At 40.4% G+C, this 26,636-nt stretch overlaps 1 protein-coding gene and 1 pseudogene across 4 annotated transcripts in view; one reads left to right on the top strand and one right to left on the bottom strand.

Moving 5' to 3' along the window:
* Positions 1-238: 238 nt before the first annotated feature.
* Positions 239-26,636, top strand: part of Ap1g1 (adaptor related protein complex 1 subunit gamma 1) — a 103,417-nt gene continuing 77,019 nt past the window's right edge. Inside the window, exon 1 of one of the 4 annotated variants that reach the window (XM_074055718.1) lies at positions 239-375. The gene's annotated coding sequence lies outside the window, so the exon portion shown is untranslated. Of the gene's footprint in view, positions 376-21,611; positions 22,004-22,586; positions 22,701-26,636 lie in introns of those variants that run through there. The other 3 variants (XM_074055719.1, XM_020176139.2, XM_074055720.1) reach the window with 3 other exon arrangements.
* On the bottom strand, positions 3,387-4,227 carry LOC109694282 (E3 ubiquitin-protein ligase TRIM13-like; annotated as a pseudogene).

The raw sequence follows: 26,636 nt of genomic DNA, 5'->3' as shown, positions 1-26,636 counted from the left end.
TTTTGCAAATGCTCTTGATCTGGGGCTGAGACTTTGAGAACCACTGACCTAGGGCAATCATGCAACTTTATGCATCTATGGTATATTTTAAGTGCATATTTTTTGTTTGTTTTTATAAAAACATTGCTTCACTCTATTGTGTAGAATGCTTTTTTATTCTCTGAGCCCTCTTTGCACATTCATTTCTCTACATGTGATTCATGCTGCAGCTGGAGGAGATTGCTAACTGGCTGCTGTGGAGGCTGAGTGAACACTATACTCAGAATACTACCTCGTGGAGGGCACGCAGTGGAGCTGTGCTGTGATCTGCAGCTGGCTTGGGTGATCCAAGTCACGAAATGAGTGCATCGTTTCGTAGCGTCAAAGAGCAACAAGGTACCCCACCCACCTGGTGAGATAGGGAGTGGGTTCCAACTTGGGATTATTGAAGAACTTTGTCTCTCTCCCTCTCTCTCTCTTTTGTTTTTCAAATAACGGGAATTGAACCCAGGGCCTTATACATGTTAGGCAAGCACTCTAATCTACCTCTGTTTTTTTTTTTTTTTTTGGTACTGGGAGTTGAACTCAGGGCCTTGTGTTTGCTAGGCAGGCACTCTACCATGCCCCCAGTCCTTTTGTTTTTTGCTTTTTATTTCTGAGCTAGAGTCTCACTAATTTTGCCCAAGCTGGCCCAAACTGGCAATCATCCTGTCTCTGCCTCCTGAGTAGCTGGGATTACAGACTTTTAACACTAAACCTGTCCTGTCTCTAACTTTTTTTTTCAGTACTGGGATTTGAACTCAGTGCCTATAACTTGAGCCAATCCACCAGCCCTTTTTTTGTGATGGGATTTTTCAAGATAGGGTCTCGGGAACTATTTGATCCAGCTTGTTTCAAACCACAATCCTCCTGATCTCTGCCTCCTGAGTGGTTGGGATTACAGGCCTGAGCCACCAGCACCATCTGTGCCCCCCAGTCTCTAACTTTTACAGGAGAAGTGCTCCTGCTTGAAGAAAAATCCAAAGAGCTATTAAAAAATAGCTGTATATTTTCCCTCTGATCTGCAGGATGTAGTAGAAAAATTGGAAAATACATGCAGAAAAAAAATTCACAATTACCAAATCTGGAGATAAGAATTTTAGAGAAGGGGGAAAAGGAGAATGATGGAGGGGTGACTTAAACTATGATACATTGTAAGAACTTTTGTAAATGTCACAAAGTACTCCCACTACAACAATAATATGTAAATAAAAAGAAAATATTCTAAAACCAGGCTGTTTTAATTTGAGGAGCTGTTTGGTAGGTAAAAATAAAAAATCTTACTTGTTAAGAGTGCATCATTAAAAAAAGGATTTTAGTTTATCTTCTTTTCATCTATATATATATCTGTGTATTTTTGTGCATAAACATACATATATTTGTGTATATGCAAACATGTATTTATATGTAAATTTATGTTTCAATTTCAGTTTAAATATTATTAAGGCCGATGCAGTGACTCACAGCTATAATCCCAGCTACTCAGGAGGCAGATCAGGAGGATCACGGTTCAAAGCAGCCCCGGCAAAATAGTCTCAAAACCTTATTTGAAAAAGTGCATCACAAAAAAAAGCTGGTGGAGTGGCTCAAGGTATAGGCCCTGAGTTCAAGCCCCAGTGCTGCAAAAGGAAAAAAAAATTATTTAGCATTATATTATAAACATTGTCTATGGGCTACTTTTGAAATGTTTTATACTTGCACACAAATTTTGCCACATTGTTTGGCACTACCAAAGTACAATTCGTGATTTTTTTCACTGAAAGCAAAAAACCCACCTGCCACCTGTTCCTGGTAAAAATCCAAGTGTTCTACAAAGTCAGCTGAGTTAGATAGGAGCTGAAATTTGAAAGGTGGTTCTTTCCATGTTGTGGATTCTTCAAATAAAGACCATCTGAGGGGCTGGGAATGTGATTCAGTGATAGAGCTCTTAATCCTCAGCACCATCACAAATCAATAAAATAAAATAATAAATATTTCAAGGAATATAGGAGAACATAAGAAGGCCAAGCAGTTGGACTACCACGAAAAAGCTCCAGGGAATCTTGCTAATAGATGTGTTAGTGTCTTGAGGGGGAAAAAAAAGTTTATATACGTCTAGTTTTAGGTCCTTCTACTGACTGGTATTCAAGTTCTTTTTTTAAGAAAAGGACTCTCTATGTTGCCCAGGCTAGCCTCAAACTCATGATCCTCCTGCCTCAGCCGCCCTCCAAGTTCTTTACATTTTGGTGAGACTAAGTGTTTGAACTCAGGGCTTCCTGCTTGCGAAGCAGGCGCTCCACCACTTGAGTCACACCTCCAGTCCATTTTGCTCTGGCTATTTTGGAGATGGGGTCTCACTGTTTGCCCTGGCTGGCCTGGAAGCATGATCCTTCATATCTCAGTGTCCCAAGTAGCTAGGATTACAGATGTGAGCCACTGCTGCCTGGTTCAAAACTTTTTATTAAAGGGGCTGCAGATGTAGCTCGGTGGTATAATGCTTGCCAGGCATATGTGAGGCCCTAGGTCCCATAACCAACACTGCAAAATAAATAAATAAAAAGTTCTTTATTTTCTTTGATTATTTTTTTAATTAATTTTGCTGGGCACTGGTGGCTCACGCTTGTAATCCTGACTACTCAGTAGGTGGAGATCACGGTGATCAAGGTTCAAAGCCAATCCCAGGCAAAAAGTTCATGACACCCCAACTCAACATAAAAAGCTGGGCGTGGTGGCGGGGCCTGTCATCCTAGCAACAGCAGGAAGTGTAAATAGGAAGATCATGGCTCAGACTGGCCTGGGCATAAAGGTGAGACCCTATCTCAAAAACCACCAGAGCAAAAAGGGTTGGGGTCATGGGTCAAGCTCAGGCCTTTGCCTAGCAAGTGCAAAGCCCTGAGTTCAAACCTTGGTACTGCCCAAAAAAGACAACAAAAAAACCCCTAATTTTACCTGATCCATAAAATCATAAAATTTGTACCTTTTTGTGAGGTTTGTGGTATTTTAATATATGTATATATTGTGTAGTGTTCAAATCAAGGCAAACTCTCTATCTTTTCAAACACTTACCATTTCTTTATGGTGAAAGCATTCAAAATCCTTTCCTCTTGCTTTTTGAAATACACAGTCCATTCTTGTTATATATACCCATCAATCCAGCTTTTCCCATCCCTTCCTCTGTCCTACACTCCCCAGCCTCTGATAACCCCGTTTTCCTTTCAGCTCCTATGAGATTATTAACCTTATTAGATTCCATATGAGTAAGATCTTTCTTCTGTTGCTTTGATTTCTCCCTGAACTCTTCAACTGTTGTAGAAAAATGGTGGACTCTGACACTTTTTTTTTTTTTTTCATTTTTTGGAGCACAGTCTTGCTACATAGCCCAGGCTGGCCTAGAACTCAAGATCCTCCTGCCTCAGCCTCCCAAACACTGAGACTCCAGGTCCTTGCCACCAGCCTGGTGGCTCTGACACTTTTTTAAAAGCCTCAGGAATGCTAAACACCATTCGTTGTTCCTGCAAGATAACCTGTTTGTGGATTTCTAGGCCAGAGGCTTGCATAGCTGCAAGTTGCATGCTCTCAAAGCCAGACAGGATTTCATTCTTCTTTTGATCTAATGCATGTTATAACTTTTCAAAAAACTATTTCACGGGGGTGGGGGCAGGGGGGAGAAATGACCCAAGCCTTGTATGCACATATGAATAATAAAATTAAAAAAGAAACCATTTCACTTAATCTGAATCTTTAACCAGAAGCTTTAGGGATTTTCTCTTGCTCATTTCCAAGGTATGCAAGCAGGAAATAGTGTATTCCTGAAGCAGGTCTCAAAGCTTTGGAAGGGGACTCAAGATGCCCCTTTCCCAAGCGTAGGTGTTATGAATAGAACAGAAGATATGCTTGGAATGGTGACAAGTAGCACAGATCCCACAAATCAGGTGCTTGTCATTCAGGTGGATATGGTTGAAAGGCTGCCTCAAGTGTCCTTTGCACACTGGCATTTTAGGAGACATCTTGATCTTGTCATATTTTCCCACAATACCCTTCAGGGAGTAATTAACCTGCAGAATGTTGACTCTAGTAACTGGTTTTCTTAAGGCACCTGGGCACTTGAATACAGATGGTCTCCACAACAAATTCCACACATTCCCCTGTAAGATAGCTGTAAGCATTTTTTTTTCTTTTGCAGAAGTTATGCAAGCTGGGCAAAACTTGAGAATCATCAAACAGAGTGTAACAAATGGACACACAAGAACATTTCCATCAGCTCTGTCACATACTTTGTCCCTTGCAACCAAGGGTATTTAACAAGGTATAAACATGAGACCCTATCTCAAAAATAAACAGAACAGGGCTGGTGGAGTGGCTCAAGTGGTAAAGCTTTTGTTGTCTAGCAAGCGTGAAGTCCTGGTAAGCCCCTGTGCCACCAAAAGATAAAAAAAATAACCAGAGCAAAAAGGATTGGAGGACCTTTTACTCTCTTCTAGATTACTTCTGACAAAGCAATCAAATTATCTCCAAAGCAATCATATATATGATTACATTTGATATATGTATATAACTGTAGAAATACACATATGTGTGTATTCACATAAATATTTACATGTAGACTCATATTCCAATAAACTATGTTACATGTAGTTTAAAAAAAAACTCATTTAGTGCTGTATTGTGAGCAAAGTGGGGAAAAGAGGGAAACACGAAGCCTTGGGTTTCATAATTTTGTGCTATCCTTAGGTTTATTATTATTATTATTATTATTATTATTTTGTGGTAGGACTAAGGTTTGAATTCAGGGCTTCATGCTTACAAAACAGGTGTTTTAATGCTTGAGCCACACTTCCAGTCCATTTTGCTCTGGTTATTTTGGAGATGGGGAGTCTCAGAAAATATTTGCCCAGGCTGGCCTTGAACCACAATCCTCCCGATCTCAGCCTCCCAAGGAGTAGGGATTACAGGTGTGAACTACTTGTGCCCGGCTTGTGCTTTCCTTCAGAAACTAGCTTCTGGTTTGGCTGAATCCGTATCTACGCACATGCTTTACTGCAGTCCGAGGTGCAGTCTTAGTTTTTGAGAAAACTAAGTTTGACCAGTTTTAACGGCCTGTATAATGATTATAGTGAAGGCATCGCCACTGTTTCTTATTTGGAAATGTAGGACTATTTGAAAAATCTTTTTTTTTTTTTTTTGGCCGTAATGGGGTTTGAACTCAAAGCCTGAGTTTGCTTAAGTAAGTATTCTTCCACTTGAACCATTCCTCCAGTCTTGAGAATCCTTTCCTCTCCTAAGTAAAAACCAGCCAGGCGCAGGGGTGCAGCACTCAGGAGATTGAGGCAGGAGGATGGTGAATTTGAACTCAGCCTGGGCTACACAGCAAGATCCTATCTAAAAACAAAGAGAGAGGATCCCCCCCCCAAATATTTTCTTTTGTTAGCCTTCAAGTGAAAAATAAACATTTTTGTGGTCGTGGTAGAAGAAAATAAGTAAGCCTTAAACAAAATAAAAATGCGACTTAAAACTGAGTATCATGCTTTATGAGATGCTTAAAGCCAGAGTTTAAAATTTCACATTTATCAGATGCTCGAAAGCAAAGTATTTGTCATTGCATAATTCCACAAAGCAACATGAAAGAGATTTTTGCTTTTTCTTCATCTAAAGCAAATTTGCTGTAACTTGGTGACTTTTTCCTTTCTTTCTTGGTGATGATTTGCTTCAGACATTTTGCTCGGCTATGCAAAATATAGCCAAGAATATAGTCAAGTGTAGTGAAGCAATGAGACTGGGACTGTCAGCTCTCAGGTAGTACCATTTCCAGAGACACACGCTTTCTAAACCAAGTCTAAGAAAAGCAATACAAACTCGGAACATATAATTTTGTGCAGACTGAAAGATGCTTAGAAATAAATTTTGCTTTGGAGGCAGAGGAACTTGGATAACAGTCTTAGACTAGGGACTTGAACTCAGATCTTTAAAAAAAAAAAGCTAAAACCAAGAAAAATGAGCTGATTTCTGTTTTTAAGAAAACATGCATTTTATTAAATGTAACTGGCCTGGCCTGGTGATTGGAAGGACACTACTAAAATTAGCAATTTAACCTTTTTTTTTTTTTTTTTTTTAATGGCTGTGCTGGGGTTTGAGCTCAGGGACTTATGTTTGCTAGGCAGGTGCTCTACCATTACAGCCACTGGCCAGCCCTTTTTTGTATTTATATGGGGGTGGCTTTGAACCACGATCCTCCTGGTCTCTGCCTCCTGAGTAGCTAGGATTACAGGCCTGAGCCACTGGTTGAACATGCGGCATTATGATCACATATATGTAACTCAGAACTGACCTTCAGCTAGAACAAAGAGATGTGACCACTGCAGTTGATTGGCTAATGGACATTTTCATCATTCAGTGGTCTATTCTGATTGGTTAGTGCCGTGCTGTACTGGTTGTTAAAAATGTTGAATCTCACCACTGACATAATTCAAATATTTATCACAAAATCAGAATTCTTAATTCAAAATGTTTTTTTCTTATGTTTACTTTCTTCCTCTTATTCTGCTTGGTTTGACATTCCTTAACTGTAAGATAGGGCTGTCCCATGATACATTCACAAACAGGGTTGTGTTAGCTTTCTGTCGGTGTGACAAATACCAAAGATAAACAGTTTATGAGGAAAGGTTTTAGTTTGGGCCATGGTTGCTTGGGGCCTTTGGGGAGCTTCCTTATAGGGAGAATGTGGTGGAGCAACGCTGCTCGCCCCAGGGCGGCTGGAAGTCAAAAGAGAGTGCAAGAAAAGGGCCAGGGTCCCAATATGCCCTCAAGGATCTGTGCCCACTGATTTAACCCCCATCCATTAGGCCCCACCTCCTAATGCTTCCACATGTATGTATCTCCCTGCAGCAGCATCGGCTGGGAGTAAGCATTCAACATGGGAGCTGTTGGGGGACATATAAAAGCCAAACCACAACACTGGCTTTCCTGCTTCTGCCTCTGTTCTCCCTTTATTAATGCTCAAGATGGTATAAGTCAGATCATGTCAGTCCTCTACTTTTTTTTTTTTTGTTTGGTACTGGGGTTTGAACTCAGGGCCTACGCCTTGAGCTACTCCACCAGTTCTTTTTTGTGAAGGGGTTTTTCAAGATAGGGACTTTAGAACTATTTGCCTGGGCTGGCTTCAAACCGTGATCCTCCTGATCTCTGCCTTCTGAGTAGCTAGGATTACAGGCATGAGGCACCCATGCCTGACCTTCTCCTTTGCTTTTAAAGCCCTCCAATGGGGTTTTATTTCACTTAAAATAATCTGCATAGCTGGGCACTGGTAGTTCACACTTGTAATGCTAGCTACTTGGGAGGCTGAGATCAAAAGGATCTCAGTTTGAAGCCAGCCTGGACAAAAACCCTAAAGCCCTATTTCTAAAATAACCAGGGCAAAAATGGACTGGAGGTATGGCTCAAGCATTAGAGCGCCTGCTTTGCAAGCATGAAGCCGTGAGTTTAAACCCCAGTCCCACAAAAAAAAAAAATATGGATATATATGCATAATGAAACCCATCAAACACTGTTTTAAAAAGGGGGAGAAACTTGTTCAAAGTACACTGTTCACATGTATGGAATTACCATAGTGAAATCTCCCCATATTATTAATGTATGCTAATTTTAAAAATTAAATAAAAAAATAATATCCAAAGACTTTTTCATGACTGACAAGGCTCAGTCTTGTCTCTCTGGCCTCATTCCTTCCGCTCTCTGTTTACTCTGCTTCAGCCCAGACTGGACTCCTCGTGCTTCTTCAAATATACAGGGCACATTCCTACCTCAGGACCTTTGTACTTCCTTCCTTCTGATACTCTGTGTTCTCTAGATACCTGCTGGGTCCCTCTCTCACTTCCTTCAAGTCTATACTTAACATTGTCTTCTCTGTGAGGTCCTTCCTGGCTACCCGCACTTCAAATCTTGACTTCTTCCCTCTTCTCTGCTCTGTATCTTTTCTCTGTAGCGCATATTTTATCTATCATACTCTAGAGCTCACTTAGTGATCTTAGTGTCTCTTCCACTGGAATGTCAGTGGACAGGGACTTTGTCTGTTTTGTTCACTGTCACATCCCCATCACTGTTCCTGGCTTATATTAGGTGCTCAGTAGAGCTTGTCAAATGAACTAGTAAACCCAAAGTTTACTGTTGCTAAAGTTTAATAAACTTTCTTGTAGACATGTCATCTATTGTGGTTAATCATTGGTGTACCACAGTGCTGGACCTCTTGGCTTCTCAAAACAGAATCTCTGACAGAGAGAAGGAAGAAGGCTGTGGACAAGAAAGTTGGAGATTGCACTTCACTGTAATTCCCTAGACCAGAAACTTCATGAGGAAAGGATGCATGACTCAGTGCTTGTCATTTCTTCCCCCAGGCTTTTAAAAGCATTTATCTCATAGCAAGTACGCAATAAATCAATATGTAATAATTTACAAACCCAATGATATTCTTTTCCTCCTGCCTCAGGCTGAAGATCTGTCCCAGCAGACCTGGTCAGTACTGGATGTAGCGAGGGTGTCAAATAAGATGCTCTTGACCAAGGAGGTGGTGTTACAGCAAGTTTCGAGATGTCACCAATGTCTGCACCAGGGTCCCTTACCATGCCAGCACCAGGCCCTTGTTTCCCATCCTCACTTCCTGAAAGACAGGTCAGTTGGGATGGGAAACTGAAACTGGAATGAGCCTGCAGGTAGCGCCAGACTGTGTTCCTAACTAGGCCTTTTGCAGAACAAAGTGATCTTTCTTAAGGCCAGAGAGATATTTGCAATCATTTAGCTGATACTGATGTGTTTTTATGCTGAACTCATGAGAAAAGAAAGCTATCATCTGTCATCAACCTCTTGACTACACCACAGTACACACTGCAGAGAACATTTTTAAGAGTAGACAAATTAGAAAGTCTTTCATGTACAGTGATTTAGACTGATGTTTCAGATGAGATAGGTTCATTTCTATATACTGAAAGCAGTTTACTTTCTTGTTGAAAATAGTAAACGTTGCATTTTGTATGCATACATTGGGAGAGGCAAAAGAGGTCAGAAACTAAAGATAGAGTCATAGGCATTACTTTTATTAATGCTTTATTTCTTCATCATAAAGTAAAGAGAAAAAAATTTTTTTTTACATTGTAGGCCTTTCTGACCCTGAAGTACTTTTTCTAAGATTTTATATTTCAGAAATAAACTAATCCTGAAGCAGGGCATGATGGTACATGCCTGTAATTCCAGCATTCAGGAGGGTTGCAAGTTCAAGCCCAGCCTAGACTATTCAGTGAGACCCTGTCTCAAAAAGAAATGATAAACTAACTCTGATTTACTTTGTTGAAATCATTTTTCTGAACTATACTTATGTTAATTCACAAAAAGCTTCTACTCTTCTACTCTTAGAATGGGAGTCCATTTTTTCTTACAAAGAAAACTTTATTATGGAAAATTTTAGGTATATACAAAATTAGAATAATATAGTGAATTGTCCTGTACCTGTCATTCATTTTCAATAGTCATCAACATTCTGCTACTCTTTTTTTCTTTTTCTTTTTCTTTTTCTTTTTGGTGGTACTGGGTGGGGTTTGAACTCAGGGTCCTGCACTTGCTAGAAGGGGCTCTATCACTTGAACTATGCTACCAGCCCTTTACTGTTCTTATTTCATCTATTTTTCTCTTCCTAACTTTTCTGGGGGGAGTTCCTGAACTCAGGAACTCAGGGCTTACACCTTGAGCCACTCTACCAGCCCTTTTTGTGATGAGTTTTTTCAAGATAGGGTCCCGTGAACTATTTTTGCTGGGATGGATCCAGAATCCTCCTGATCTCTGCTTCCTGAGTAGCTAGGATTACAGAGGCATGAGCCACTGATGCCTGGCTGGTAGGAAAAAATTTTAAAGCAAATCTCAGACATTGTAAAATTTCAAGTGCAAATATTTCAGAACAGCCACACGAAGCCTAATGACAAGCTCTGCTCTGAGAAATGCATCATTAGACCATTTCATCATTGTATCAATGTCATATAAACCTTGTCGAATAGGGCATGACATGGCCTCCTGATGAAGTCAAGGGAATCGGTGAACACAGATGTGTGACTGTTGCTGGCATAACACAGAGGTACTGGGGACTGAACTCTAGGCCTTACTAGCAAGCATTGTGCTACTTGAGCCATGCCCCCAGTTTTGCCTTTAGTTTGTTTTTCAGATACGGCCTTAAGCTTTTCTCCAGGCTAGACTCCATCTTCTGCATAGCTAGGATTACAGACATGAACCACCATGCCTGACTCGTTTATTGACATGAGATCTTGCTAACCTCAAACCTTGATTCTCCTTTCTCTACCTCCTGAGTAGCTGGGATTATAGTGCAAACTGCCATACCTTATCCAACTTTTTAAAAAAAGAAGTACAAAAAGTATACTCTAAAATAGCAGAAATTTATAGTACAGTAAATACATAAAGCAATAACAGTCATTTATTATTGAATGCTATATTCTATACATAATTGTATGCACTATACTTTTATATGACTGGCTTCACAGTAGGTTAGTTTACATCATCATCACTATGATCACACACATGTGAGTAATGTCTTGTACTACAACATGGTCCATTGTTGACTGAAGCATTATGTTGGTATGTGGTTATATGTAGCTCTAACACACATCCTGTGTTTTAGCAATGTAGAACAGTGTCATTATGCCCAATGCAATGAAAATAATTCCTTTCTATCATATAATACTCAATCCATATTAAGTTTGCCTAATTATCTCAAAATGCATTTTTGCAGTTATTTTATTGAAATTAAGACCCAAAAAATCCACACATTGTATCTAGTAAGTATATAGCTTGAATCTCAAATCTCTGACACTTTCTTCTTTCTGTTCCTCTTTTTTTCTTGACATTTGTTTGTTGTAGAAAGAGTTCTCTCATTTTATTAAAGTGACTCAGTTTTCTAGAAGTAGGAGCTCCAGTCCCAAAGATAAAAGATTTCCTGGTTTCTGTATAAGGTCACAGGTGACAGAAGAGCAAGACCCTATAGTCACTTCTGAGGCTACGTTCCAGAAGGAATTAAAAAGAAAAAACTTTACCCCAAACAAGAAGGAAAGTTGATTATTTCAAGTTAATTTTAAGAAATACTTATTGAAGGCTTGCTGTGTACAAAACATGCATTGGGAACTCAAACCAATCACTTCCCAGTGATCTTTTTTCTTTCAACATGGTGATTATAAGAATGATTTGCTTCCTTCAGTGGTTCCTAGTAAGTATGGAGAATGCTGGCAGAAGATGGGGTTGCTTGATAGTCATTGAAGATCTTTGAGTTATTATAAAGACTGTTTTCCACTGGTGAGAAAAGTACATTAGTAAATTTGTGAGTGGTAAGGTGTGTTCCTTTACAGTAGCTAACCATTTTTTGGTATGGGTGTGGATATTGTTTTGAAGTTCATGATAGGATTCAGGAGATATGGCCCTTCCAATATTCAAGAGATTCTAGGCTTGGAGGCCTGACTCAAGTGGTAGAGTGCCTGCCAAGCAAGCACAAGGTCCTGAGCTCAAACCCCACTACTACCAAAAAAAAAAAAAGTTAAAAGAGATTCTAAAAATTAGTAGTTCAAGGTTAGTAGTAAAGCGAATCCACTGGAGGCCTCATGCTGAGAACTTGGTCTAATATAAATACACAGAGATCCTGTATCCAAGCCTCTAATGTGAATAATTGCATTTGCATTAGACAGGAGGTTCTTAGACTAGAGCCCATTTCCTAAGTGGGAAGCAAAACTTTGTATATGTAAGGGAGATGATTTGTTGCTTTCATCAGATCTCAAAGAAATCTTTCACACCAACAAGTCTTACAACCACTATCATACTAGATCTTGCTGGCACATTTTGAAAAATTGTGCCTTTTTAAAAGCCCATAGTAAAGGAGATTGCCACCAAATCATAACCAATACCACCTTTTGCATTACAGGGAAATTGTCCAGTTTTTCAGATATAGTAGATGCTGGATTCTCAAAAGCAATTGTAGGGGAGGAGATATCCCCTCTCCCTCCCCCTAAGATCTTTTTCTTTTCTTTCTTTTTTCTCCTTTTTTGAGACAAGGTTGGAGTTGAGACGGCCTTGAATTTGAGATCTTCCTGTCTCTACCTGTCAAGTGTTCGGATTATGTATACCATCATGCCTAACTAGCCCTGGGTTCTTATGTAGGGTTCTTATGTAGGCTCTTTGACTCTTTCTCTGGATTTTTTTTTTTTGTGGTTTGAACTCAGGGCCTACACTTTGAGCCATTTCATCAGCCCTTTGTTGTGATGGAGTTTTTTGAAATAGGTTCTCGCGACCTATTTGCCAGGGCTGACTTCGGACTGCAATCCTCCTGATCTCTGCCTCCTGAGTAGTGAGGATTACAGGTGTGAGCCATTGATATCTGGCCTTTGACTAGATCTTGAAACTGAATTAAAAACAGTAGCTGCGCTAGACATGGTGGTGCATGTCTGTTATCCCATCTACTCTTGAGGCAGATGTAGGAGGATCTTGGTCTGAGACCAGCCTGGGCAAAAGTGCTAGACCCTATTTGAAAAATAAATGAAAAAGCAAAAGGACTCAGGGTTTGGATCAAGTGGTAGAGCCACTAGCCTAACAAGCATGAGGTCCTGAGCTTAATCTCTAGACCAATAAAAAAAGAAAACAGAAAAATACAGGAGCTGATTAACTAGAGAAAAACATACAAGTTGCACTAATTTTACATGTATCTGGGGATCTTCACAAGACAGTTAATCCAAACAAATGACCAAAGCATGGTCTTTGGGATGACAGGTTAAATGGATCTTTAGATTCCTAGTAAATCCTAGAGCTGTTACTAAGAGATATAAGGTAGGACATAAAAGCTAGCGGAAGAGAATGGTTACATCAAGGAGTTTGTTCAAGGAGTTTGTTCATTCAGGCTCATTACAGCCTGATTACCAGTGTTGAGTGCTTAAGGCCTTGGTATGAGAAGGACACCCCTCCCAAAAGAATCTTTATTGCTTGCTGAATGTAGGAAAGGACAGGCCAAATGGCCCTTGCTGAAAGTACAGTTTCTCAAGTGATTTCAGCTTGAAATAATCAATAGACCAATTTGGCATATTTTGAGATGGTGTGTCTTTAACTCCTGCACAATTAACAGCCTACTTTCTTTGAGGCTAGGATTTCTTTCTGGAAGGCTGCCTTATAATGACTTTTCATTACGCTTATTGAAATGATAGGTCCAGGACTCAACCCCCCAAAGTTCTTCAAAACTGAAAGCAAGAGCCAAGATAGATTGACTTTTGTAACGTCCTGCTGCATGATTTCTCTGATGTAAAACCTCAAGCAAGCCTGTCCATCCATCTTTATGGTTCTGAAGAGGTTGGCTTTGAGTATCTTAACCAGACCAGAAATGCTGAAGAAAATGACCTAATTCCTTAGTTCTGGGTTGAGTATTGCCTGGGAATCAGGGCTCCTGGGCATGAATTTTAACGTACCTATCTGTGTTTGGATCTGAAGTTTTCCCATTCACAATCTCTTCCCTGACTTCCTCTCCTTCCCTCTCTCTCTTTCTACTTTCCTTGCTTCCTTCTACCACTGAGCTGCTTCAATTCTGTGGTTCTCTACCTACTGTAATAATATGGATATATGTGTGTGTGCACGTGCATCATTATTACTGTTCATAAAATTTTTGGAATTCTTAGATGAGGATTCTTGACCTACAGAATTTTAATAATTGTAGTCAAGAAACTTTAGTTTTCCTCTGGATTCTTATTTTTCTCTTAATTATCTCTTTTTTTCAGGGAAGCAGAATTGTATGAATTTAATTTTTTTTTTTGTGACAGGTTCTCATTCTGTAGCTCAGGCTGTCTTCATGATCCTTCTGCCTCAGCCTCCCAAGTTCTGGGAATCTGTAACCTGGGTGTGAGAGGCACCACACCCAGCATAAGAATGGTATGAATTCAAATTGCACCTCATACTTACTATGAGATTTTTGGCAATTGGTGCTTCCTGTCAAATGTGCATGAAAGTTAAGAAGCTATAGGAATATATGTTATTTTTTAAAATAAATGATGCTGAGGGACAGTGGCTCACACCTGTAACCTTAGTTACTCAGAGGCAGAGATCAGGAGGATCAAGGTTTGAAGTCAGCACGGGCAAATAGTTCCAGAGATCCTATCTTGAAAATACTCAACACAAAACAGGGCTGGTGGAGTAGTTCAAGTGGTAGAGTGCCTACCTAGCAAGATTGAGGCCCTCAGTTCAAATCCCAATACTGCCCCCCCCCCAAAAAAAGAGTACTTTTTGTCAAGGTTATAGCTAAGTAGTTGAGTGCTTGCCTAGTATGCATGAGGCCCTAAACTTCAATTTCAGCACTGCAAACAAACAAAATTAGTATTTTGAAGAATGAATGTATGAACATGAGGAGTGGGAGAAGTGTTTCCAGAAAATGAGTGGAATCCTATGTCTGGAGTCAAATGTAGACTCTGCAACTTACTAGCTAAGAACCTCCTTTTTTTCATCTAAAAAATGGGGACAATAATAAGGATTAAATGAAATAATGTATGTAAACCTCTTTAGCACTTAGTCAATTAAGCATTAGGTTGCTTTTCTGGTTCTATTATTTTAATTTTAGAAGACTAGTTAAATGAGAGGCTGAGAAAACAGGATGTCCAAATTAATTTTCCTTTTTGGCTTCTTGTATAACTGACTTTTGTTTGCTTTGTTTTGCTTTCCAATAAACTTTAGCATTGTTACTATATTTTGGAGGTACTGGGGTTTGAAGTTAGTGCCTTTCATTTGCTCAGCAAGCAGTCTACCACTTGAGCCAGGCTGCCAGCCCAAATTTTATTTTTAAAAGCAGCAGCTTTAGATTCACAGCAAAGTGACAAATTTTTTAATGCAATTAGCAGTGATACAAAGTCTATTTCAGAATCCTATTTTCTGTCTCCAGGAGAGTTTACATTGCGACTCTTGCATAAGATGTCTCTCTTTGGAAACTTTTTTCCCCTCCTCATAAAAAACAAGTTTAAGCTGGGCACTGGTGGCTCATGCCTATAATCCTAGCTACTTGGGTGGCTGAGATCATGAGGGTTGAGCTTTGAGGTCAGCCCAGGCAAATAGTTCCTAGGACCTCATCTCCAATATAGCCAAAGCAAAAACGGACTGGAGTTGTGGCTCAAGTGGTATAGTGCCTGCTTTGCAACTTCAAAGTCCTGAGTTCAAACCCCAGTCCCACCAAAAAAAAAAAAAAAAGTGAGTCACACTGGCACCTGCTGAAAGCCCTTCTCTGGCATCTGTTTACACTTTGGCAGAGAAAGAGCTTGTCGTTCCCTGAACTGAGCACCAAAGACAGGCTGGCCAGTTACTGCAGATGCCCCAACATTTCTTGGACTTGCCAGGCTAGTTTTAAAGCAACTTGTAGGACTGATTTTAGAAGAATAGGGATGAGGCTTTGCACCTAGGGAAAACAAGAGCAAACCATGAATTGTTCTAGGCAAATGATAATGCCCATATTGAGGAGATAAAATTACTTGAGTAAAAAAAAAAAAAAAAAAAAAAGCTGAAATCCTGCTCTGTTTCTGGATGGCGCATCCTCCTTTGGTGACTTCAGTTTTTTCTTCTCTGATGGGAGAGTGGCACTATTTCCTCAATCTGGGGTTAAGTTGAATGGGCCTTTTTCCCTCCAAAGGGGCCAACATAGTGCAGAATTATTAGCAAGTCAAGAACAACTACAAAGAAAGAAAGAGAGAGAGAGAAGGGAGGGAAGAGAGAAGGGAAGGAAGGAAGGAAGGAATACAGAGAAATTTTTCTCTAGAGAAAGAGAGAGAGAGAGAAGGAAAGAGCTGGGCCTTGGTGCCTCACACTTGTAATCCTAGCAACTCAGGAGGCAGAGATCAGGAGGATCATGGTTTGAAAGCCCAGGCAAATAGTTTGTGAGACTCTATCTTGAAAAAACCCATCACAAAAAAAGGGCTGGTGGAGTGGCTGAAGGTGAAGGCCATGAGTTCAAGACCTCATACTGCGAAAGAAAGAAAGAAAGAAAAAGAAGAAAAGAAAGAAAGATAATTGAGACAGAGCACCTCAGGTTGTACTTAGGGCTCCTTCTTAAGTTTCTAAAGTCAAGAGGCAGCCTGGGCTCTCTGGGTTTTGGTCTTCACTGGGAAGGCGCATAGAAAAGATTTCCTAATGCTCTAAGAAGGTCAAAGTATGTATGGAGTTGGCTGTTGGAATTTTAATTTTTACATCATTTCTGGCATATGTCATAACTGAGGGATTAATTCTTAAATCCTTTTCGTAAGTCAGGATACATTGTGACTAGGGATATGCTTAAAAGAAATGAGAAAATGCTTTTTTGTGCAAACATTACATAAACAATGGCAGAGAGACTAATTTCGCTCTGACTTTCAGGCTTATTTATAGACTCAAATGATAACAAAAGAGGCCAGTAGCACTAACTCTTTGGCTGACATCACTATTTCCTACAGGGCTTTTGTCCCCTTTTTCCCCTTCTCTCTCTGGTGGGGTCTCTGACATGTGGAGAGACAGGAAGAGCTGCTTGTCAAAGAGGTTGACCACATTTCTTCATCGAGAGTTGTCTGCTCTAAAGGGCATATGAACTTCAGCGACTGACCCCAGCCTCATCCCAGCCCCATCCCAGCCCCATCCCAGCCCCATCCCAGCTCCACTGCATCCCTAACCCAGATAAGTCTTCCAAAAAGTCCTCCTTTATTGCTCTGCTTCTCAGGGCCCTTGTGTTTTTGTTGTTTGTTTTTTGTTTTTTTGGTGGGACTGGGATTTGAACTCATGGCTTCACACTTGCCAGGCAGGTGCTCTACCACTTCAGCCACTCCACCAGCCCTTTTTTGCTTTGGTTATTTTCAAGATAGGGGCTCATGAACTATTTGTCCCTGCTGGCTTCAAACTGCGATCCTGCTACTCTCTTTTGTACCGTTTATTACAGGTTTTAGTACACACAGGACAGTGTGGCCTAGTGGACCGAATCAGGAGGCACACTGATTCTTATGTGGGCTAGAAGACATGTCCAGAGTTGGAAGGTCTAGATTTGAGAATGGTTTCTGCTGTAGGAAACTGGGACAAATCATTTAATCTTTCTGAGCCTCTATTTCCTTATCTCTAAAGTGGGATTATAAAATTTATCCGAGAGACAGCTCCCGATTCACTGAGCCTTTACAGTGTGCCAGCTGCGGTTCTAATTGCTTTAACTTATCAGCTCTTTTAATTACCACACCAGCCTTAAGATGTCTATACCACTGTCAGCTCCATTTTGTAGAGAGAGACACTGAGGATCAGATGTGTTCAGAGATATTATTCAACTAGCTGTAGGTCACATAATAAGCACAGGATTTTAGCTCTGGGCGCTGGTGGCTTGCACCTGTAATCCTAGCTATTTGGGAGGCTGAGATCTGGAGAATCTCTGTTCAAGACCAGTTGGGGCAAATAGCTCATGAGATTCCCCATCTCCAAAAGAACCAGAACAAAATGGACTGGAAGTGTGGCTCAAGTGATAGAGTGTCTGCCTTGCAAGTTTGAGGACCTGAGTTCAAACTCCAGTTTCATAGACACACACAAAAAGACAGAGTTTTAAACCCAGGCAATCTAGCACCCAAAACCAAGCTCTTGATTACTATGCTGTAATACTTTTGTGATGGACAAAGTCATGGTATGTTCAGGACAAATGAACCAATGCATGTGAAAATCATTTTGTAAAGTATAAGATGCAATACACTGCGATTACATGAGAGCAGGCAGCCAATGAATGCTTTGGTTGAACTGTGTGGTGACACAGAAGTTTTTATGCTTACATTCTATGATGATTTAACGTTTCCAAGTGTTTCATATATTTGTCCCACGTTAAATCCATTTTGGAGCGAGGCAAAACATGGGAAAGCTGAGTAATAGAACCAGAAATGTCCTGGTCAAGACACAAAGTGAGTGAAAGCAGCCAGATCTGAGATCTAAGCAGTTTGACTTTTGGTCTGTGCCTCTTCAGTTTTGTGTTTATTTGTTGAATTGAAGCATATAAGTTATCAATAATGAAACTGTAAAAATAATGGTCTTTTCTCTCAGCCATTAAATCTTTTTTGAAGTTTGCTTAAACTTTTTAGGCTGTTGCTGTTTTAAAAACAAAAATCAGAGTTGGGGCCATGGCTCAAGTGGTAGAGTACCTCCTAGCAATCCTGAGGCCTTGAGTTCAAACTCCTGTACCTCAAAAGGAAAAAAAAAAAGAGAAAAAAACAAAACAAAACAGGGGCTAGAGTGTTAAAAAAAACAAACAAACCTCCTTTAACATTTGTATCCAGAAACTTGCATTTTCCTTTTTTTTAATTACTCATTTATTCACATGTGCATACATTGTTTGGGTCATTTCTCCCTCCTGCCCCCCTCCTTGCATTTTCTTACAAGGATTATTTTTTCTAAAATGTACAGGCTTTTTTCTTTTTTCCAAATAAAAGTACAATATACCCATTGCAAAAGTGAAAGATCTGCCAGGCACTGGTGGCTCATGCCTGTAATCCTAGCTACTCAGGAGGCAGAGATCAGGTTTGAAGGCAGACCCAGGCAAAGAGTTCTGGAGACCCTATGTCGGAAATACCCAAGACATAAAAGGTCTGGTAGGGTGGCTCTAGTGGTAGAGCACCTTCCTAGCACGCATGAGGCCCTGAGTTTACGTCTATAGTTCTGTCTATTCAGGAGGCAGAGATCAGAAGGACTGTGAAGCTAGCTCAAGACAAATAGTTCCTGAGACTATCTCGAAAAAACTCAATACAAAACAGGGTTGGTGGAGTGGCTCCAGTGGTAGAGCTCTGCCTAGCAAGTCTAGCAAGTATGGGGCCTGAGTTTGAAACCTCAGGACGCCTCCCCTCAAGAAAAAAACCAGGTGAAAGATCCCCTATACTCCCACTATCCAAAGATTATTTTGGGGTGGGATATAGCTCTATAGCTCAGTGATATAGTACTTGCTCAGCATGCACAAGGCTCTGAATTTGACTCCCAGCACTTTAAGAAAAAAAAAATAGCCATTTTTACACCTTAATTTTTCTTCTACTTTTTTTTATGTATTCATAAAATTTTTAATAGCTCATTTTTGTAGTGCTGTTTAAAAAATCTGCCATACCATGATAATAAAGTTAGAGCTAAAGATTCACTTTTACTAGCAGCCTAGCATTCCCTTTTGGGTGTAATTTATTTATCTGGAATTAGGGATATGTTTGAGACAATGGGGAATAGGCCTTTCCAAATTTTAAATTGCAAGCCATGGAAGCCAAGAATCCCACATTAATTTTGACTATGCTATATATTGGTGCAATTTCTTTTAATTTGGGTTTGGTAATTAATTTTTTTTGATAATTGCAGAGGGGTTTGGTAAATAAAAAGAAAAAATATAAGTAAAAAAGTACAAGAAGAGAGTTTACCTTGACATTTTCTCTTTAATGCTGTGCCATTTGACATGATAAAAGCAAAACAAAAGAAAGCAAATTCACTTTTTTTTAAACAAGCACTTGCTATGCAGCCTAGGCTGGCCTTGAACTCATGATCCTCCTACTTACCAACTGCTGGGATTACAAGCAGTATATGTAATACCATAGCCTGCTCAAAAGCTCTTTTTCTGAAGATGTTATCTTTGTGTGTGTGTGTGTGTGTGTGTGTGTGTGTATGGTTTGCAAAGGTTAACACTTAGGCCATTAAGCTATTTTTATAATGCTCCAAAGATAATACTGTAGCTAATTCTGCTTTGCAACCTGCAAACTTCTTATTCCCTTCTCCCCATACTGGGATTTGAACTCATGGCTTCATGCTTTCAATGCAGGTACTCTACTGCTTGAGCCATACCTCAGCCCTTTTTATTCTGGTTATTTTGGAGATAGGGTCTCAATTTTTGTCTAGGCTAGGCTGGGCCTTCATCTTCTTATTTGAAACTTCCTGATGTCTCTGGGGTAACAGGTGTTACCACTGCACCCAGCTATTGGTTGAAATAGGGTCTTGCTAACTTTTTTGTCCCAGCTGGCCTCAAATGTTGATCCTCCCAATTTTAGCCTCCCAAATTGCTAGGATTACAGGTGTGAGGCCCTGGAACCTAGCTACTTCTTAGTTTTATGAAAAGCTCAAGTTAAATTTGGCATGTGTTTCATGCATAGTTATGGCTAAGAGAAGCCCACATTATGCCATATTACAGTTCTCTAGTTTTCCAATCTTTACTAACCATACAATCCAGGGCTACACCATACTGAAGTGCAACAGAGGGTCTGAATTCCATAAGCATTCTGATCTCCAAACTATTTACTCTGGGTTGATTTCACCTTGAGTGTGTGTATTTGTAATACGGTATCCTATAGCAGAAATCCAGCAAGAGAGGGAACTTTCAGCAAGTCACAGATTCTCTGAGTTTTAGACCTTGTTTGTAAAACTAAATTATTTACTCTGACTCAAGAGGTTGTCCAGAGGATCAAATTAGATTTTACATATGAAGGTGCTTTATGAACAATGTGATATTAATGTTTAATAATAAGAAAGATAGTCTCTCTTATCATGCCCTTGGCCTCCTTTGTAGATACTTGGCTTGCTCCAGAAGTTCAAGACAAAATTGTACAGCTGGGCATATCCAGTTCAATTTTCTTTTCTTTGCAGTACTGGGGTTTGAACTAAAGGCCTACACCTTGAGCCACTCCACCAGTGGGTTTTGTGTGTGTGTGTGATGGGTTTTTTTCGAGATAGGGTCTCACAAACTATGTGCCTGGAGCTGGCTTCGAACTGAGACCCTCCTGATCTTTGCCTGCTGAGTAGCTAGGATTACAGGTGTGAGCCACCAGTGCCTGGTTCCCAGTTCAATTTTTGTAAAGTGTTTTCAAATCCCTGCATGAAAGAGTCTGCCTAAAAGAAAAAGGTGCAACTTCTTGTTTATGATATTGGGGTCCTAAGTTTAGGATTTGTGGTTAGTTCAGTTCTCTTGGGTATCCAATACGGGGTACTGTGTTGCCAATCTATGTGAAGGATTTTAGTCTAGGTAAGTCACCTTTCCTTTAAATGGGCCAAGCTATCAGGACTTTCTGTGTTCACATGGAAAAGACTCCTGTCACGTTGTAGTATTTATCAAGCCAGGAACTGTCTGGTTAGATTTGCTTTGGCTCAGGTCATTACTTCCTGTAACTATAGATAGAAAGCCCATTCTGGCAGGTGTTCAGCTATCATTAGTCCACATCTTCTCTTCCTACAAGTGAGGAAACTAAGGCCTGGTTGGGTTTAAGTGACTTTTCCAATCCACAAAGGGCGGTACTCGGTACTGAGCGTGGAATCCATTCTTCTTTTCATAAAATTCGTTGCAAGGATACCATAAAACCATAGAATCCAGGACCACATGCAACATGCTTCTTAAGTCAAACAGAAAGCTAAGATCTCAAAGGTGAGAGGAACGATTTTGGATTAAGACCGGTTTAGCCCAGCGCAGTGTTCTGTGCTTTCACCTGCCTGCCCTCTGCGACTTCCTCCGCGAGTTTGCCTAGCCCCGCCCCCTTCAGGTGGCACCACCGCTTCCTGGTAGTCCAACGCCCCACCCCCCAGGCGGAACCAAAGTGCTTCGGCTCCGGGGACAGCCGGATCTTTCTTGCTCAAACTCATCGCAGCGGTGACTCGGCAGCCGCGTCTAGCGTCATCAGTGACAGCCCCGATTCTTGCTACGCTTTGCGTCGCTCTGCCAGGAGCAGTCGCCTCCTCCTTGGCAAATAGTCCTCGGCGGGGTCCTAGTTATTCGGTAATCTGAAGGGGGAGGCACGAGAAGCTGCAGTTAGGGGACGCGGAATCGACAAGGAGAGAGAGTCAGGGACGTAAGTTTCCGCATTAGTGTGTGAAGTTAGTTAAAAAACTCCCTCCCTCCTAAGGATCCATCCGCCTGCGGTAGCGGTGGTGAGGCCGAGGGAGCCGCCATTTTGGATGTTCGGTTCCTGCTGCCACTGCTGCCGCCGCCCCCGAAGCTGCTGGTTTCATTCGAGGTTTCGGGCCGGTGAGTGACACTCGCGGCATTGAGAGCATATTGTTTCTTGTGTCCTGCCGCTGCCGCGAGCTTACGGCCGGAAGCTTCCTGTCAGTCCCAAGGGTCGGGTCCCAGCCTGTGGGGGGTGAGAAGAGAGGACAGAGATTGGGCCAGGAGGGGCCCAGAGCTCCAGGGGTTGCTCCGACTTCCCGAGGGCCGACCCCGAGGCCTCAGACCGGGAGGTTCCGCGCGCAGCAGCTTTCCGTGCTGTGGCGTTGCCGGCCGGTGCAGGCCTCCTTGAACCCACTGACTTTCTCGGGCTGCTAGCCTCCTTTGAGAGCTCATTCAGGGAGCCTAGGATTTAGCGGGGCGGGCGGGCCCCACCCCCGTGTGTCCTCTCCGGGCCACGTATCAGCGTTCTCTCATCGTGGACTCGGGTCAGAGCTGTCCGAGAACTGTGCATTTTTACGAGCTCTTGTTCGTTCTCGCTGCCTGCCTCTGCATTGCCGTCTCCAAGCAGAACATCGGCCTCGCCTCCCTCTCACCTTCCAACTAACTTCTTTTCCAGTTGTCCGCCTTTCTTTCTTTCCTCCTTTATTTTTTGAAATTCACCTGCGACCACACTGCTCAGCCTTTTCTCCCAACTTCTGGTCCTTCGAGCGTCAGTTCTAATAATTCCTCCGATCTTCCTGTTTGCCTGGAAGAGTTGGGTTGGTTGTGCTTCCCGGTAAGGGTTTGGTGTGGGAGATCCGTGGCCAGAGTGTTCTTCTGCAGTGAACGTATATGAAGCAGATTAAATGGCTTTTGGGGACAAGCAGCTGTCAGGTGTTTTCTTCTTTGTGCATTCCCTTTCTGTGCTGAGCACTGCCTTTTGGGGTACTTTCTGACAGTTTTTTTTTTTTCTGGGTTTTGTATATCCTTGTTGGTGAAGAGTTAATCTGACGTAGGTGGAAAGTAGAGCTAACTTTTTTGGCTACTATAGGGATTATTTAACAGGTGAGAGGACCGAATGATTTCTTAGTGATCTTAATTTTCAGGTGTTTGTGTACTAGTTAGTGATCTTTGCTGACTAATTCTAAAAATACTCGCATTGACTTGATGTGTTGGTTTTTCTTGGGGGTAGATTTTAAATATTCATTGCTACCGTCTCCGTAGTACTTGTCAGACTACTCTGTAAGTTTTGGTTTGAAAAATATAGATCCTCATGATACTTCTAATATCACTTTTATTCTTTTTTGTTGTTGTTGTTGCGGTACTAGAGTTTGAACTCAAGGCCTTGAGCCACTCCATCAGCCCCATTTTTGTGAAGGGTTTTTCGAGATAGGGTCTCGCGACCTATTTGTTCGGGCCGGCTTTGAACCACGATCCTCCTGATCTCTGCCTTCTGAATAGCTAGTATTATAGGCGTGAGCCACCGGAGCCCGGCTCACTTTTATTCTTAAAGTACGTCTTCAGCCCATAATGCTTGAATAAAAAGTATTTCACAATAATTCACTAGCTGTTTCCTACATTTCAAGTTAGGTGAGTATGATTGAATCACCCCTGTTTCGTCTCAGTCTGGGTTTTTGCATTTGCAAAAGAGAAGTAACTTATTTGAGATCAGTTAAGTGACTGTTAAGTTTAAATTTATAATTTGAACCGAGTCAAACCTTTTAATACTTGTAAGGCATATATAGATACATTATTCTTATCAAGCTTTTGAAATGAGACTAGAAATTCTTGTTCAGGTCATATGTCTCAGAAGACAATATTTTCAGTATAAATACTCTGTGTTCTTATTTGTTTTAAGGCGATCCTTCAAAAATATATTAGTTACTATTAGATATTAGTGAGTTCTATGACTAATGCTCTGAAGCCGTGCAGTATTTTTTTTTTTTTTTGCCTTGGAACAGTACTTACGGAACATTTCATTTACTAATTACCTGTTTGTAGTTCATTACTGAAATGTTCTGTTTCAGCGTTACACATTTCAAAAAGATATTGTGAGAGTTATTAAATAGGTGTCATTTAACTTAGGTCATGTTATATATAGTATGGTGTACTAGTATTTAAATGTCATTCATTCTTAGGTAGTTGGCAGTTCAATCGGAGAAACTATCTTTTTGTCCTTACAAATTGCTGGCAAAGTGCTGTGTAGTGCAACATTAATGTTGATTGATAAGCACACATATGAATGCCTCGCCTACTTTGTCTGTGGTTGTTGGGAATTGCAATTAAAGTTAACGTGAATGTTTAGGAAAATTACTTTTTTTTTTTTTTTTTAATTTGCCACCGGTGCTGGGGATGGAACCCAGGGCTCTAGGCATGGTGGGAAGTGCTTTACCATTGAGCTACATATATTCTGACCCCATACTAAGTAGCTCAGGCTGACTTTGAACTCAGTATATAGCCCAGGCTGGCCTCAAACTGGAGATGCTCCAGCCTCTGTCTGGAAAGTGCTGGGATTGCAGAACTCCATTCATTTTCTTTTCAGAAGCAGTTACTTGTTATTTTATCCGATCTGCTTTACTGACAGCAATTCCAGATTTGAGGGTGAATTTTAGAGTGAAACTATGATGTACAGAAATTGCCAGTAATGCTTTGGTGATATTTCACCCAGTGGTTTTTTTTTTTTTTTAAAGGAATTTTAATGCCTAGCAGGCTTCAGGCCCTGAGTTCAAACCCCAGTACTGCCAAAAAAAGAAAAAGAAAAAAAAAAAAAAAGGAATTTTAGGGGCAAAGGTGGAAAAATAAAGGATTTAAAAAATAAGTGGGCTGCAAAGAAAAAGTCAGAAAAATTTTAAATGAATCATAAAATTTTATACAAATTTAAGAAATTCAATGAGTATTTCCCAGAAGTTTTTTTTTTTTTTTTTTTTTTTGGCAGTACTGGGGTTTGACCTCAGGGCCTACACCTTGAGCCACTCCACCAGCTCTTGTTTTTGAGATAGAGTCTAGTGAACTATTTTGCCCAGGCTGGCTTTGAACCTCGATTCTCCTGATCAGCTAGGATTACAGGCATGAGCCAGTGAGCCACCTGGCCAGAAGGTTATTTTTAATTAAAAAAATTGAATTGAGGATCTACATACCAGAACAGATTTTTCTAATGCTTAATCCCTTTATTTGCATTTGATGATAGGGATTTAAAATTTCATGTATACAGCAGAAGTTAACCAATCAAAACTTTTAAACTTTGGCTTCAGAAAGTCTAAATTAATGCCTTTCTTCAAACAGTAGCAACTTGTTTGCCTGTTTTGGGTGCTTGTAATTGCTTTATGAATTCTTTCCACTTCTTGATTTTTGGCTTTTCTTTTACCTCTGCTATTTTTTTTTCTTTGTTTTTTGGAAATAGGTTCTCACCATGTAGTCTGGGTGACCTTCAACTTGCATTCCTCCTACTTCAGCCTCCCGAGATCCAGTATTACAGCATTTACTACCATGCCTTGCCTTATGGTTTCCTATGTGGAATAATATCTAAAATAGCCAGCAGTTTTAAAATTAAGAGAATACAGGTGTTTATGTACCCTCACTTCTTGGTTTATAGGCTTCAAAAAATCATATCTTTGTTAAAATATACTAGGATTTTCCAAGGTGCTTTTTTGTGTGGAAAATTTCATTTCAGTAAAGTTAGGAAAGAGAAAAGAGGTGTCATTTCTACCTTGAAAATACATGTAAACTTCTTCACTGAAGGAGTAACAAACAATTTGGCATGAATTCTGGAACAAACCTGTCAAAGTTTGAAGGGTCCAGAAGTTGAGGTGATGACCAAAAACTCTAAACAGTCCATACTTTGAAACTTGTTGAGTAAGCATTAGCACATACTTTAGTGTAAAGGGGCATGGTTTATTGAAATGACTTTTTTTTTTCTCAGTAGGTACTTGGAAGTTTTGCTTTTTTTTTAAGTCTACTCAGACCATTGGAAAAATAAAATTAATAAGTTAGAAGTGTTGTCAGTGAAAATTAAATACGATTTTAGAAGGATAAAATCGATTGTTTTAAAAGCTAGAGAAAATACATGTCACCCCTGTACCTTGTGAATTAAAGAAGTCTTAAAACACACGTAGTTTTACCCCCTTTCTCTGTTGTTACAGAACAATAGTCTCAGAGTAACCTGATAAGCTGCTTTGCTAACTCCAGCTTGTTGGTATCTCCCTGTATTCATTCCTGTTGCACTGAGCATCCCAGGTTTTTCAGCTTGTCAGGTTTCCAGGTTCATATTATGGATTCCTGGGAGTAACATATATAAGATGTCATCTTAGATCTTTGGGACTGTGAAATGTTAACTTTTTGCTCTCCCTTGGTTACAGACCTCTGGGTTAAAATTAAGATTGTCAGAATAGATGATGTGCACTATTTTGTTATAAGAGCTAACTTCTGTAAATGATTATAAGTTGTACAAGTCAAAGTAAAATGAGTTCCAGTAGTGTGTTTATAGCTTAAGTTAATGAAGCTGTTTACTAATCCTAGTTATTGAGAAAATTGTTCAGTTTCAAGTTAAAGTCTTTATGTTGAGGGGGAGAGGATGGGGGTGGGAGGGCGGGGGGGGGGTGATAAATGACCCAAACAATGTACCCACATGTGAATAAATGAATAATTATAACCCCACCCCCCAAAAAAAGTCTTTATGAAAGGTTTGGTTCTCTTCCCAGGTTTTGAAAAATTTGAAACACTTGCTTTAAAATAT

This window comes from Castor canadensis, chromosome 15, assembly GCF_047511655.1.
Source record: "Castor canadensis chromosome 15, mCasCan1.hap1v2, whole genome shotgun sequence".
NCBI classification, from domain to species: domain Eukaryota; kingdom Metazoa; phylum Chordata; class Mammalia; order Rodentia; family Castoridae; genus Castor; species Castor canadensis.
The sequence above is the reverse complement of the archived record's forward strand: the minus strand, read 5'-3'. Positions and strand labels throughout refer to the sequence as shown.